Source organism: Cornus florida, unplaced genomic scaffold, assembly GCF_030987335.1.
Source record: "Cornus florida cultivar Cherokee Brave unplaced genomic scaffold, ASM3098733v1 CherokeeBrave_3.0.0_Hap2_Chr11, whole genome shotgun sequence".
NCBI classification, from domain to species: domain Eukaryota; kingdom Viridiplantae; phylum Streptophyta; class Magnoliopsida; order Cornales; family Cornaceae; genus Cornus; species Cornus florida.
This window is the reverse complement of record NW_026775581.1, coordinates 104765139-104779422: the sequence shown is the minus strand read 5'-3', so window position 1 is coordinate 104779422 and position 14284 is coordinate 104765139.

The window sequence follows — 14284 nt, the reverse complement described above, 5'->3', positions numbered from 1 at the left end:
GGGGGAGCCCTAATGCGAATGGGGGAAGATGAAGGTGTGGATTCAGAATCCCCAAGGTCTACACGTTCGGGAGTAGATGAAGTACTCATAATGAAAGATTGAAGAGAAAGATGCGAAACTAACCTGACAAAGCGATGGAAGCGATGGAATGAAGGACGCAGAAGTGCAGCAAGGGCAAATGTAACTCTTGCAAAGTCTTGTGTGACGGATTAATAATGAAAGACCACGAACCGTTTCTGAAGCAAAGTAAAAATCGGTTTCAATTCCCTCTTTAATAGGAGCCGTCACTCAATTAAAAATGGAATTTAGGGCAAAGTGTGGAGGGAAAAAAACTCCCTCCAATAAAAAGCGCACACGTCACCACCACACATATCTACATTACAAGGGCATTCAAGGCCCATCATGTTCAAGCCCAAATTGAGCATACTTACAGCCCAAGACCATTATAATTTGTCCTCCAACTTCCATCAAGGCCGAATCAAGAAGTCATCAGCCCAGCTTATGAGTATTTAACATCCGGCCTGTTACTCAAGCCCAGCCGGATCAGAATATATTCAGCCCAAGAATGCACAAGTCCTACCATTTGAAGGAATTACCTTATAAGGAAAATTCTGATAGGAAGTTTTGTGCAAGGCAAGTTCTATGTATGGAAAATTCGACAATGGAAAAAACTCTACTAGAAAAGAATGGTTATATAGAAAGAATTGGGGGGCAAGCAACGCAAGTCCTACCATAATTTTGCAATCTTTTGTATATAAATAGAGGCTAAGACCTCCAATAAAGGATCAAGCAATTCCACACTTCTCTATATATTGTTCTTATTTATTTTTATTGTTTTTTGAGTGAGTTGTTTTATTTTTCTCAATCACTATTGGTTGAGCGAAATTTTGCACCTACAGGTAGAATATTATATAATATAATTTTTAATTTTTATCAATATCTCAATAGAAATATGAAAAGAGATTAATTTGAGTCATCATATTATTTATATGACATAACAATTTCACATGGATGGAAATCAATATAATATTTATTTTTTACTATCTATATAGCTTTGAACTAAATATAGTTTTATACTGTGTGATGAATTATAAAATATGTTACTTTTGCATGACAATTTTTATCCCAGGGTTGACATTTAATGTTTCTTTGAGGGGCTTAAAAAAAGATATATTTAATAATTCAATAAAATATGAGTATGTTATCATAAATGAACTATATTCTACGTATAAATATAAATAATTATTATTGAAAACACAAAATAAAAAATCTGGCACCTAAAATGCAGTCCTCCTTAGTTTTTCTAATTTAAATATCAATATAATAATAATCCATTATTTTATGATAAAACATGAGTATGTTATGAAAAATGAATTATATTCTACATATAAATACAAATAATTATTATTAAAAACGTAAAATAAAAAGAATCTGACAACTAAAATGCAGTCCTCCTTAGTTTGTCTAATTTAAATATGAATATAAATAATAATTATTATTATTATTAATCCATTATTTTACTATTTAATTGCTAAAAATTAATATAAATAATTGGGTATAAAGATAATTCATCCAACACAAAATTAATTTATTTTTTAATATTTGAAATTATGAGGGTAATTTTGGTAAGTAAATCATTTTTTTTTTTTTCCCTTTCATGTCCAAACTAATAAAATAGTAATATTTTCCCACAACTTTCTTGAAAATTTTTTTTGCTAACCAAATCCGTGAATGAAACTTGATTTTTCTTTTTTTCACTTTCACTTTCTATCATAAATTACCATCTAACCAAATGGACCCAAATGTTCATTTGATTAGATAGAAATTTATGATGAAAAGTAAAAGTGAAAAAAGTAAAGGAAAGGAAAAGAAAATCAAGTTTTCAGTATGCATTTGGTTAAAAGGAAAAAATTTCAAGAAAGTTGCCAAAAAATAATATTTTGTCAGTTTGGATAGGGTGAAAAGGAAAAGAAAATGATTCTATTACCAAAACTACCCTTTTGAATTTAAATATTTTAAAATAAAATAAAATTTTGTTTGATGAATCACCTTATATCTAATTGTTTATATCTATTATTAGCAAAAATAAAAAAAATAAAATTATATATTACTAAAAATAATAATATAATTATTTCTATTAATATCTAAATTGTATCTTTAACGAACACAACAATTGTAAAACTCAAATATGGAGGTTGTAAGTTTCCAATCAAACTAAGAATCCCAATGGCCAATAACACCAACACTAGCCCTAATTTTCCAATAAAACTAAAAAAAACATGTATGTATACTATTCAATCTCAATCATTATTAATAAAAAATTAATTTTATATACATATATAGAAATATAAATAATTAAATAAGGATTACACCAATTTACAGAAGAAAATCTACCTCTGCGTGAAGTTTGTGGAGAAACTGAAAAGTGGAGAGAAATAAGGAGAGAAATAAGGAGAAAGTAAAGAAGAGTGGGGGAGAAACAACTGACAGGGGCACCAGAGGAAACAAATATTCAAAGTGGCTAAGTTTTGCGAGAAAGTAAATTTTCGCGTGTTTTGTACAGGAAAATTTTTAGGGAAAATTCATAACATGCGAGAATCTACTTTCCCGAAAATTTTCAATTTTGTAATGTTTCCGATTTTTACCATTTTTCATTTTTTGTAAATTTCTGTTTTTAAGGTATTTTCGTCTTTTTTTGTTTTGCGTACCGGACACCGTAGGGTGTGCCGGGTGTGTCAGAGAATTGTTTGGGACATTTCTTTGAGTCTAGAACTCTTAGAAATATATCGGTGGTCATCTCAGCATTTCTTTGTTTTCGGGTTGGAAGGTCCCAGGTGGGACCCGTTATTGGGGTTGTTGTGTACAGCAGTGGTGTCAAGGGTCCATTGCATTTCATGCAAAATTGTTTTGTACATAATTATATTATTGTAACTTGAAAATATGTGGTTGGAAATTTAATTATATATATATATATATATATATATATATATATATATATATATAAAAGAAATAAATGTGGGATTTTTTTTTCTTGATGGTAGGACCCACCATTCTTTTTTTTAATTTATTTTTTAATTTTTATTTTTATATGGCTACAAGGCCATTTTTGGCTTCAATATTTCTCTCTCTCTACGTAAATCTCTCTCTCCCTCTCATTTTTCTGTCATACCCCTCGGATCCGAGACGCGAGTTGATCAGGCCCAGGCCCAAACCCGAGAGAAATATCAAACAATTAATATGTAACTGAATACAGAATACAAAAGAAAATAAGAAATAAAATAATAACGGAAAAACGCTAATTGAAAATCCTTAAAATAATATAATTATTGAAATCTGTTAAATCCAAACTCCATAGGTTTACAACTTGGGAATCCATCCATTGGACCCCTTATTAAAGATTCTCAAACCGAAACTGAAAAACATAAATAAAAACTAAAGCTAACATAAAGAAGATTCCTATATAGTCGGAGGAATGAATAACTGTATCTGCTCTGCACGTCCAAGCTCTAACCCTGGAACTAACGAACACCTAAAAAGTAAAGAAGTGGGTCAGGCCCACATGCAAGTCCTGATCCTACTAAAATCCAAATAGTAATCCGATACGCAGATACATCCTAGGAAGACTCAACAATAACTAGAGTAGTCCATATAAGTATATAGTACACACTATTGGACGCTCGCTAGTCCAGTAAGTTTATCTCAGCTTGAATAGAAGGCACATGCAAATACGCACCCTAAGGTGGGCATGAGTACCTAGACCTACAAGGGAACAACACCTATGTCCAGTTATCCATCCTAGGCGATATACACGCCCTAACCATGGTCATGAGACTCAAGCTCATACCACGGCACATAATATATATATATATAAAGTCCGTACTCCTCCTAATACATAAGACCATCCATCTGTGCAGTGGTCTGATATATGTATAACAAATCCATCCTGAAACCATAGTGGATCATTCAATTCACAATTAATGTGACACATGTTGGTGATGGACTTAATCTTTATGATTAATCCATACCTTAATCCAAATTTAGGTAGGGCTTAGTGTCTGAACTAATCCGTACCTAGTATGACACCGTCCCATACCGGCACATACCATCCTCCAGTTTCGGTAGTTAATAACACAGTATAATTACTTATTAACCACATCCTAGAATAAACATAAATATAGTTTAGCATGTACACAACCAATTTATGCATCCAATATAACATTTAGATATCCCATTACAGTTCTTGATATAAATGAAAAGACTGTACATTTAGCTCCTCCAGTTAACACAGTTGATGAAAACAGTATCAGATACTAATCAACCATACTCCAAAATTTGCATAATTACAGTTTAACATGTGTATAACTAAATTATGCATCCAATAACAATTTTAGAGTCTCAGTTCCAGTCATTTAAATACATGAAATAAAACTGCACATTTAATTCCTCCAAACAGAACCATAATTAATGCAATCAACGGAAAAGGTAATCATCAATTAATTCCAGCTAAATAGATTTATGTTTCCGGATAAATAACTATATACTTGTACACAGTTAAGACATGTTTAATGTCTTTAATTTAGACAAAGAATCCCAATTGTTTCAGAAAATAGTAATAACAATATACTAGTTTCAATCCTTTCATCCACTGTTTCCCAAAGAGGTTTAATGTTGAACCTTATCTTTGTGCATACTTCAACATAATATCATTAACATGCTTCCTAACAGTTTATACATCTCTGGAATAATTATACAGATCATCCACATTCCCTGAACCAACCTAGAAACCTTCCTACAGGCCAAACCGGACCCAGAACCACGGAAAACCTCAAGAAAAGGGGTTGGAGCCGCCTCTAGAAAGTTGGAGCCGGCTCCCCCCTTAGTGGAGCCGGCTCTACCCCATGTAGAGCCGGCTCTACAAGTCCTAGAGCCGGCTCTACCCTTTTGGTAAGCCGGCTCTCATCTTTTGAGAGCCGCATCCCCCTAACCTGTTCGTCTTCTTCGCTTCCGGCGAAGTCCAGAGCCTCTGTAGTATTTTAAACTCCTATTCTGGTGTTTATTTAATGTCCCAGATTTATTTGAAAGCCCCCGACATGCAACAATAATCCCAATTAAACCAAGCTTAAACTCAAGAACGGCATGCAACAAATCACAGAAACTTTAAGAACTTGCACCAGTTTGGTTCACGAGATTTATTACAGTTTAAACATGCATTCAAGATAAATTTAAACATTTATTTAATCCGTTTTAATGTTGGTTTAATCCCTGGAGTCTTTCTAAGCATGTACAGAACACAGATTAAAGAGATAGAGTGAAACAGAGACTTGCCTTGAGTTTCAGACTTTGAAACTCTAAACCTCCGTCTCTGAATTGTCCGTCAACGTCGTCGACTACTGTCCTACTCCTCCGACGCTCTTGGTTCAACCCAGAAAACACCCCGTCCAACCTTCCTTGAACCTCTCTGTATAATACTCAAGTTCCCTCTCTGTTTCTCTGCTCTCACAACTCTTTGTATCACTGTATACCGAAATAGAGTTTTATGTATTTTTTCTCAAACTCTAAACCCACATAAGGTCATATATATAGGCGTAGTAATCCAACCCTAATCCTTGTATAATTTGAGCCCTAATGCAACACTTAGTCGGCCTAAGAATAACCTAAGTTATAACTTATGTCGACTAATACGTGAATATACAGAAAACACAATCCTAATTTAAACCAATTTAATTAAATAAAACCAATTATCAATTAAGTCAAATAAAACATCATAAAACAATTTAATTTAAAATAATTTAATAAAAGAAAACAAAACAATTTAATCAATTAATTAAAACAAAATCAAATTTAAATAACCATAGAAGAAACACACATTTAAAATAACCAATTAATAGAATAAAACGCAATTAAACAATTAAATAAATGCCAGGACTATCCTTTTAAAATTTGGGGTATTACATTCTTCCTCCCTAACAAAAGGAATTCCGTCCTCGGAATTCGCTCTTACCTTCTTCCAATATTTCAGGAAACTGTGAGCGAATGACATCCTCCCGTTCCCAAGTGGATTCAGCCTCATTCTGATGACTCCACTACACACGAACTAAAGGGATAACCTTGTTACGAAGGATTTGATCTCGACGGTCAACAATACGACATGGTGGCTCCAAATAAGTTGCATCCGGCTGCAACTCAATCTCCCCAACATCGATATGCTAATACCGATCCTCATCTCACAGAAATTTCCACAACATGGAAACATGGAATACATTGTGAACGCGATCCAAGTTATCCGAAAGTGCCAACCGATAAGCGACAGCTCCTATTCAATCCGTAATCATGAATGGACCGACAAACCGCGGTGACAATTTTCCTTTCTTCCCAAAGCGCATAACACCCTTCATAGGAGACATTTTGAGAAGAACCTTATCCCTAACCAAAAACTCCAATGCCCGAGTACAACAATCAGTATAGCTCTTCTGCCTACTTTGGGCAGTACCTATGCGATCTCTAATAAGAGCAATCTTTTCAGAGGTATCCTTGATGAACTCAGGACCCAAGAATCAATTCTCTCCAACTTCCATCCAACAAACAGGTGATCAACACGGTTGACCGTACAATGCCTCAAATGGTGCCATACCAATAGTCTTCTGAAAACTATTGTTATACGCAAACTCCACAAGTGGCAAATAATCCTCCCAATGGCCCTTGAAATCAAGAACACATGATCGAAGCATATCTTCCATAATCTGATTCACACTCTCAGTCTGTCCATCAGTCTGAGGATGATAAGCAGTACTAAGATGTAACTCCGTACCTAAAGCCTGCTGAAAGCTCTTCCAAAATCCAGATGCAAAGCTCGAATCCCTGTTCGATATAATAGATAATGGAATGCCGTGCAACTTCACAATCTCTAAATCCTTGCCAACTACTCCGAAATGAAATCAGTGCAAATAGGCAAGAAATGAGCTGACTTGGTCAACCTATCCACAATGACCCATATGGAATTATGCCCCTTGAAAGAATTTGGCAATCCTTCCACAAAATCCATAGATATGCTTTCCCATTTCCACTCCGGAATTGGTAGTGGCTGTAGAGCTCCTGGAGGCCTCTGATGATCAATCTTGACCATCTGACATGTACTACATTGCGAGATAAAAAGAGTAATGTCCCTCTTCATACCTGCCCACCAAAACTGCCGCTTCATATCCTGATACATTTTGTCGCCTCCTGGATGAACAGAAAACTCAGAGTGGTGAGTCTCCGTCATCACATCCTTCCTCAAATCATCAGCAGAAGGTACCACTAACCGTCCTTTGTACCACAAACCTCCATCAGCCCCAACATAGTAGAATGGAACCTCTCCAGAACCTATCTCTGCAACTTTGTCGATACACTACTGATATGTAAGTTAGGCTTGCAAAACATTGCGAATGATGGAAGGTGTAACTACCATACAAGCCATAAAAGCATCCGATAACTCATCCACACTCTTCAAAGCATTCCACTCAATAGTGAATAGAGCAGAAAGACTACCAACAGGTCGGCGACTGAGTGCATCCGCCACCACATTCGCTTTCCCTGGATGGTACTATATAGAAAAATGATAGTCTTTTACAAACTCCAACCACCTGCGCTGTCTCATATTCAGCTCCCGCTTAGTGAACAAGTACTGCAGACTCTTATGATCACTAAATAATCTGAAGGACTCACCCAACAGATAATGCCTCCAAATGCATAAGGCAAAGACCACAACTGCCAATTCCAAATCATGTGTTGGATAATTTAGCTCATGAGGCTTAAGCTTCCGAGATCCATAAGAAATCGGTCGCTCCTCCTGCATCAAAACACATCCAAAACCCTGCAACGAAACATCCGTGTAGACAAGATACTCTATCCTGCTCTGTGGAGTAGACAAAATCGGTGCAGAAGTCAACTTAATTTTCAGCTCATCAAAAGCTGTTTGACAGTGCTCATCCCATACGAATTGTACACCCTTCTTGGTCAGATGAGTGAGTGGTCCGGCTATTTTTGAGAACCCCTGGATGAACCTCCTGTAACATCCCGCCAAACCGAGGAAACTCCGAATCTTGGTAGGTAAAGTAGGCTGTCCCCACTCAACCACAGCTGAAACCTTAGCTGGATCCACCGCTATTCCTTTTTCTGACACCACGTGACACAAAAACTTCACTTTTCGTTGCCAAAAATCACATTTCTCAAACTTGGCATACAACTGGTATTCACAAAGCATCTGCGAAACTATCCGTAGATGTCTAGCACGATTGTTCTCAAACCTAGAATAGATCAGGATATCATAAATGAAAACATTGACAAACTGATTCAAGTAAGCCCTGATGACCCTATTCATCAGATCCATGAAGACCGCTGGTGTATTAGTCAACCCAAACGACATTAACCGAAACTCATAAGATCCATATCTAGTGAGAAACACCGTCCTCAGAACATCCTGCTCCCGAACCCGAAGCTGATGATATCCAGACCGCATATCAATCTTGGAGAAATAGGTAGCTCCCTTCAACCGATCAAAAAAGTCATCAATCATAGGCAAAGAATATTTGTTACGAATCGTAACCTTGTTCAACTCCTTGTAACCTATACACAGGCGGAGCGAACCATCATTCTTCTTCACAAATAGAACTGGTGCTCCCCAGGGTGAAGTACTCCTATGCACGAAACCCTGGCTGAGTAGCTGCTGAATTTGATTCCTCAGCTTACGCCTTTCCACTGGTGCCATCCTATAAGGTGCCCTAGCAATAGGCGTAGTACCTAGAGCTAAGTCAATCCCAAAGTCGATCTCACGACTCGGTGACAACCCTGGAATCCCTTGAAATACCTCCGGGAAATCCTGTACAATCGGTATGCTATCCAATGATACAGTAGTTCCATCCTCCGTTTCCTCCTCCACATGAAACAAATAGGTGCTAATGACCCCGCGAGAACGTGGCATAGCGACTACAAAAGATTTCCTGACCAGGTATGGTAAACACAATAGACCTATCCAAAACAAATAACTTGAGCATGGCAGTGGTAACCAATCCATCCCAAGTACCATGTCATAAATGTGCCGGTCCAAGACCAAAAGATTTGCTAGACTCTAAGTCTACCAAAAATCTAGTGTCATAGGTCCATCCTATGTGGCAGTGTTGCCTAAACAAATATCCCAAGGTCTATTGTAAAAGGATATCAACCAATCCATGAAAATCCCATAGTTCTAAATACTCCGTAGAGCAAAACACATAAGTAAACAAAAATACTCCGTAATCTTCCCATTTTTCAACTAGTATTCTACCTTGGGAATTCCTCCTTCCTACCATATTGACTTACCCAAGTTCATTTACAAACTCCTTGGTAATCGTCCTGTCTCAACATAATGTACCACAAGCAATTATCTGTTTGCATGAGCAAAACCAATCACTCCACTGTGATAGACATTTATGAGCCCAACATACATCTTCTAATACCGCTTAGTAAAACCATATGGGTATAACTCACACACATGCCATCACAAAACAAAATAAAATAACCAAAAACCACGAGTTCACTTTATTAAAAACGTTTCCAAACCAAAACTGTTAAACAAATAACCGTAAGGTATTCTTTAACATACTCCTAGTGTACGTGATTGAATCCGTACTACATTCTTACTAATACCTCATCCACTACTAATAATGATAAGTACTCTCAAAAGAGCGGTCACCCTTGAACTCCGGTGCCATCCATCTTGGATGCTCCGGTATCTCCTCCATCCCGATCTTCTTTGGGGTCTTCCTCTCCGCTTGGCTCAGCTTCGAGCACCACCGAAGTTGTGTTAGGTCCACAGTATGGTGGCCAATCCCGCACGTAAGAAACTTTCCTTGACTTATATTCCGAAGCAACGCCTATTAGAATCAACTCCTTGGTCTCCAATTTTGCCTTCTTGATCGGCCTTCGTAGGGGAATCGTCGGAGTAGCCTTCCTCGGCCTTGGGCCCTTCTTTGCTTTCATCGCGGACCCCAACCTTTTCCTAGTGCCAAACATTCTGAAATTACAGAATACACTTGACATCAGTACTTTCTAAACGAACCGTAAAGGAATACTATGAATCCTAAACTTAAGCTCTAATCACGAGAAAACGTTCCGCGGAAGACTTAATACGAAACATCCTAGAGACACTTGAACCTGGAGTGCTCTGATACCAATCGTGATACCCCTCGGATCCGAGACACGAGTTGATCAGGCCCAAACCCGAGGGAAATATCAAACAATTAATATGTAACCGAACACAGAATAAAAAAAAAAAAGAAATAAAATAATAACGGAAGAATGCTAATTGAAAATCCTTAAAATAATATAATTATTGAAATCTGTTAAATCCAAACTCCATAGGTTTACAACTTGGGAATCCATCCATTGGACCCCTTATTAAAGATTCTCAAACTGAAACTGAAAAACAGAAATAAAAACTAAAGCTAACATAAAGAAGATTCCTACATAGTCGGAGGAATGAATAACTGTATCTGCTCTGCACGTCCAAGCTGTAACCCTGGAACTAACGAACACCTGAAAAATAAAGAAGTGGGTCAGGCCCACATGCAAGTCCTGATCCTACTTGTAATACCCCTAATTTTAAAAAGGATATTCCTGGTATTTAATGGTATTTAATTTATTATTTAAGTGCATTTTATTTGATTATGTGTCATTATTTTTTTTATTAGGTGCTTAATTATTTTCTTTTGTGGTGATTTAATTTATTTCTTTTGTGGTGATTTAATTTATTTAAATGATATTTATTTTTAGTTATTTGATTGGAATTACTTGTTAGTGTTTTAATTACTTAATTGGCATTAATGGTTTAAGTGTAATTGGTTTAGTTATTTGATTGGAATTACTTGTTAGTGTTTTAATTATTTAATTGGCATTAATGGTTTAAGTGTAATTGGTTTAATTATTCTATGTGTGTCTTATTTTATGTGTATCTTATTTGGTTTAATTGGGTTTACTAATTATTATTTTGTTCAATTAGATTATTTGTTAAGTATTTAATGGTGAATAGGGTAATTAGGTAAATACATCTAACTAGGGTTTTAATTACAGTATAAATTAGGGTTTTATATTATAGTTGTCGTAGGTTTCTACGTTAATTGGATGGGCCAGTTAGGGTTGTGAGTTGGACTTAAATGAACCTAGGGTTTAGGAAAACTCTATAAGTATAAGGTAGATGTCTGTGTAGGTTTTTTTAAAACAAAGCACACGTTTTGTGGAAGTGGAGAAGGAAAAACGCAGTTTTTCACATTCTGCCAAGGTTTGATCAAAGCTCCGATCCTGCTTCGTCCGTGGTCCGATCGAGCTAAATTTTGGAGGAGAGGTTCACGACTCAGTGACGCACAATCTGAACGGTGAAGATTAGAGTTTGACCTCGGGAACAGTGATTCGTACTCGTGAACAGTAACCGGGTCGCACAGGTTTTTTCCATTCTGCCCAGATTTCATCAAACATCCGATCCCGCTTCGTCCGTTGTCCGATCGAGCTGAAATTTGGAGGATAGGTTCATGACTCAGTGTTACACAATCTGAATGGTGGAGATCAGATTTTGAGTTCAGGAATAGTGTTTCATACCCGTGAACAGTAACCGGGTTTTGGAACTTGCCGGGATTTTTTAAAAGAAGGCGACGTTGAAACTTTGAACAAAAGTTTCTGAGGCAAGATTCCATCCTTACTCTTTCCCTTAGGCTTCATACTCTTTGCACTCTTAAATGATTCCAGGATTAATGAAGATTAAACCAAACTAAAATGATATCTGTTTTGCTATGAAACTGGTAGTTACAGTAGTGTTGTATGCTTGTTCAACCTAGACTAAGCATGTTTGTGGATGCATTGTGGTTCTGTGGTTCACGTTTTTCCTTACCACTGCTAGTATAAATTATTGGAAGGATGGGTCTAGATGATAGCTATCTTAACTTCTGTAATAGCAACTGTTGGAACTTAAATACTAGGAGGATTTGAGTTTAACACTAGATCGGTTTTGTGGAACACTATAATTTGAGCATGTCTACATACATACTGTGAATATTGTTTTGATGCTTACATTATCACAGTTAGTATCAACTGTGGAGGTTAGGATTTTGTAATACATACCCTACATATCTATATGTCATTTGTAAGGTGTTAAATGGAAGTTTTAATTAATTCTGTCTTTATATCAGACTAAAGGGAACAACTTAAATTGGGCATGTATATGTTGTTGTTGTGACCCTGTTTATCAATGCTTATTTTATCACTGCTAACATTGAATGTTGGATGTTGGAATTTAGTTGATATATACTTGATTTATTGGTATTATTGACTACTGGAGGATTGGAAAGTAGGCACCGGTATGGGACGGTGGCATACTAAGGATGGGTTTGGTTTTTAAAACAATACCATTACCCACCTACTTGGAATAAGGATGGGATTAACTAAAAGTTAAGTCCCGTGGATTTGTATTGTCATGGCAATTACTTGTTGAGCGGCAATACCAGGGATTTTGGATGGATTTTATATATGTACTGTTATGGTGCCTCGGTATGAGCTTGAGCCTCAGGACCGATGACTAGGGAGCGTATATGCATCGGGATGTGTAGCTGGCTACGATGGTTGGAGGTGTACCCTGTTTAGGTATAGGTACATATGCCCACTTCGTGTGCGTTTTAGCATGTTACCTCTATTCAGGTTGAGACCGGCCTGTAGTCCAGTGAGAGTCCTTTAGTGTGACTATATATATATTTACGGACTATTAGCTATTGTTGAATTGTTTAGGATGTACATGCGTATCGGGCCTCTGTTTGGATTGTAGCAGTATAGAACTTGTGCGTGGGCCTGACCCACTTCTATTTTTCAGGTACACGACAGTTCCAGGCTCAGACGTGTTCGTGCTGAGCAGAGGTCTCTATTCACTCTTCCGACGATGTAGGGCTCTCTCTATAGTTTTATTTCTGAACGTTTATTACAGTTGTTCTATCTTCCGTATGGATGTTTAATAGGGGTCCACTAGAGATGGATTCCCAAGTTGTAAATTGATGGAGTTTTGGAGTTTGGGTTTGATGGATTTTAATAATTATAATATTTTGCGGATTCTATTTTTAGTTTCTTCCAGCTTTAATTTCATTTCTTAATTTATTTTGTATTCCGTGTTCATTATAAAATATTAATTGTTTGATATTCCCTCGGGTTTGGGCCTGGGCCTGATCAACCCGTGTCTCGGATCCGAGGGGTATCACACTACTAAAATCCAAACAGTAATCCGATACGCAGATACATCCTAAGAAGACTCAACAATAACTAGAGTAGTCCATATAAGTATATAGTACACACTATAGGACGCTCGCTAGTCCAGTAAGTTTGTCTCAGCCTAAATAGAAGGCAACATGCAAATACGCACCCTAAGGTGGGCATGAGTACCTAGACCTACAAGGGAACAACACCTATGTCCAGTTATCCATCCTAGGCGATATACGCGCCCTAACCATGGTCATGAGACTCAAGCTCATACCACGGCACCATATAATATATATATAAAGTCCGTACTCCTCCTAATACATAAGACCATCCATCTGTGTAGTGGTCTGATATATGTATAACAAATCCATCCTGAAACCATAGTGGATCATTTAATTCACAATTGATATGACACATGTTGGTGATGGACTTAATCTTTATGATTAATCCATACCGTAATCCAAATTTAGGTAGGGCTTAGTGTCTGAACTAATCCGTACCTAGTATGACACCGTCTCATACCGGCACATACCATCCTCTAGTTTCGGTAGTTAATAACACAGTATAATTACTTATTAACCACATCCCAGAATAAACATAAATATAGTTTAGCATGTACACAACCAATTTATGCATCCAATATAACATTTAGATATCCCATTACAGTTCTTGATATAAATGAAAAGACTGTACATTTAGCTCCTCCAGTTAACACAGTTGATGAAAACAGTATCAGATACTAATCAACCATACTCCAAAATTTGCATAATTACAGTTTAACATGTGTATAACTAAATTGTGCATCCAATAACAATTTTAGAGTCTCAGTTCCAGTCATTTAAATACATGAAATAAAACTGCACATTTAATTCCTTCAAACAGAACCATAATTAATGCAATCAACGGAAAAGGTAATCATCAATTAATTCCAGCTAAATAGATTTATGTTTTCGGATAAATAACTATATACTTGTACACAGTTAAGACATGTTTAATGTCTTTAATTTAGACAAAGAACCCTAATTGTTTCAGAAAATAG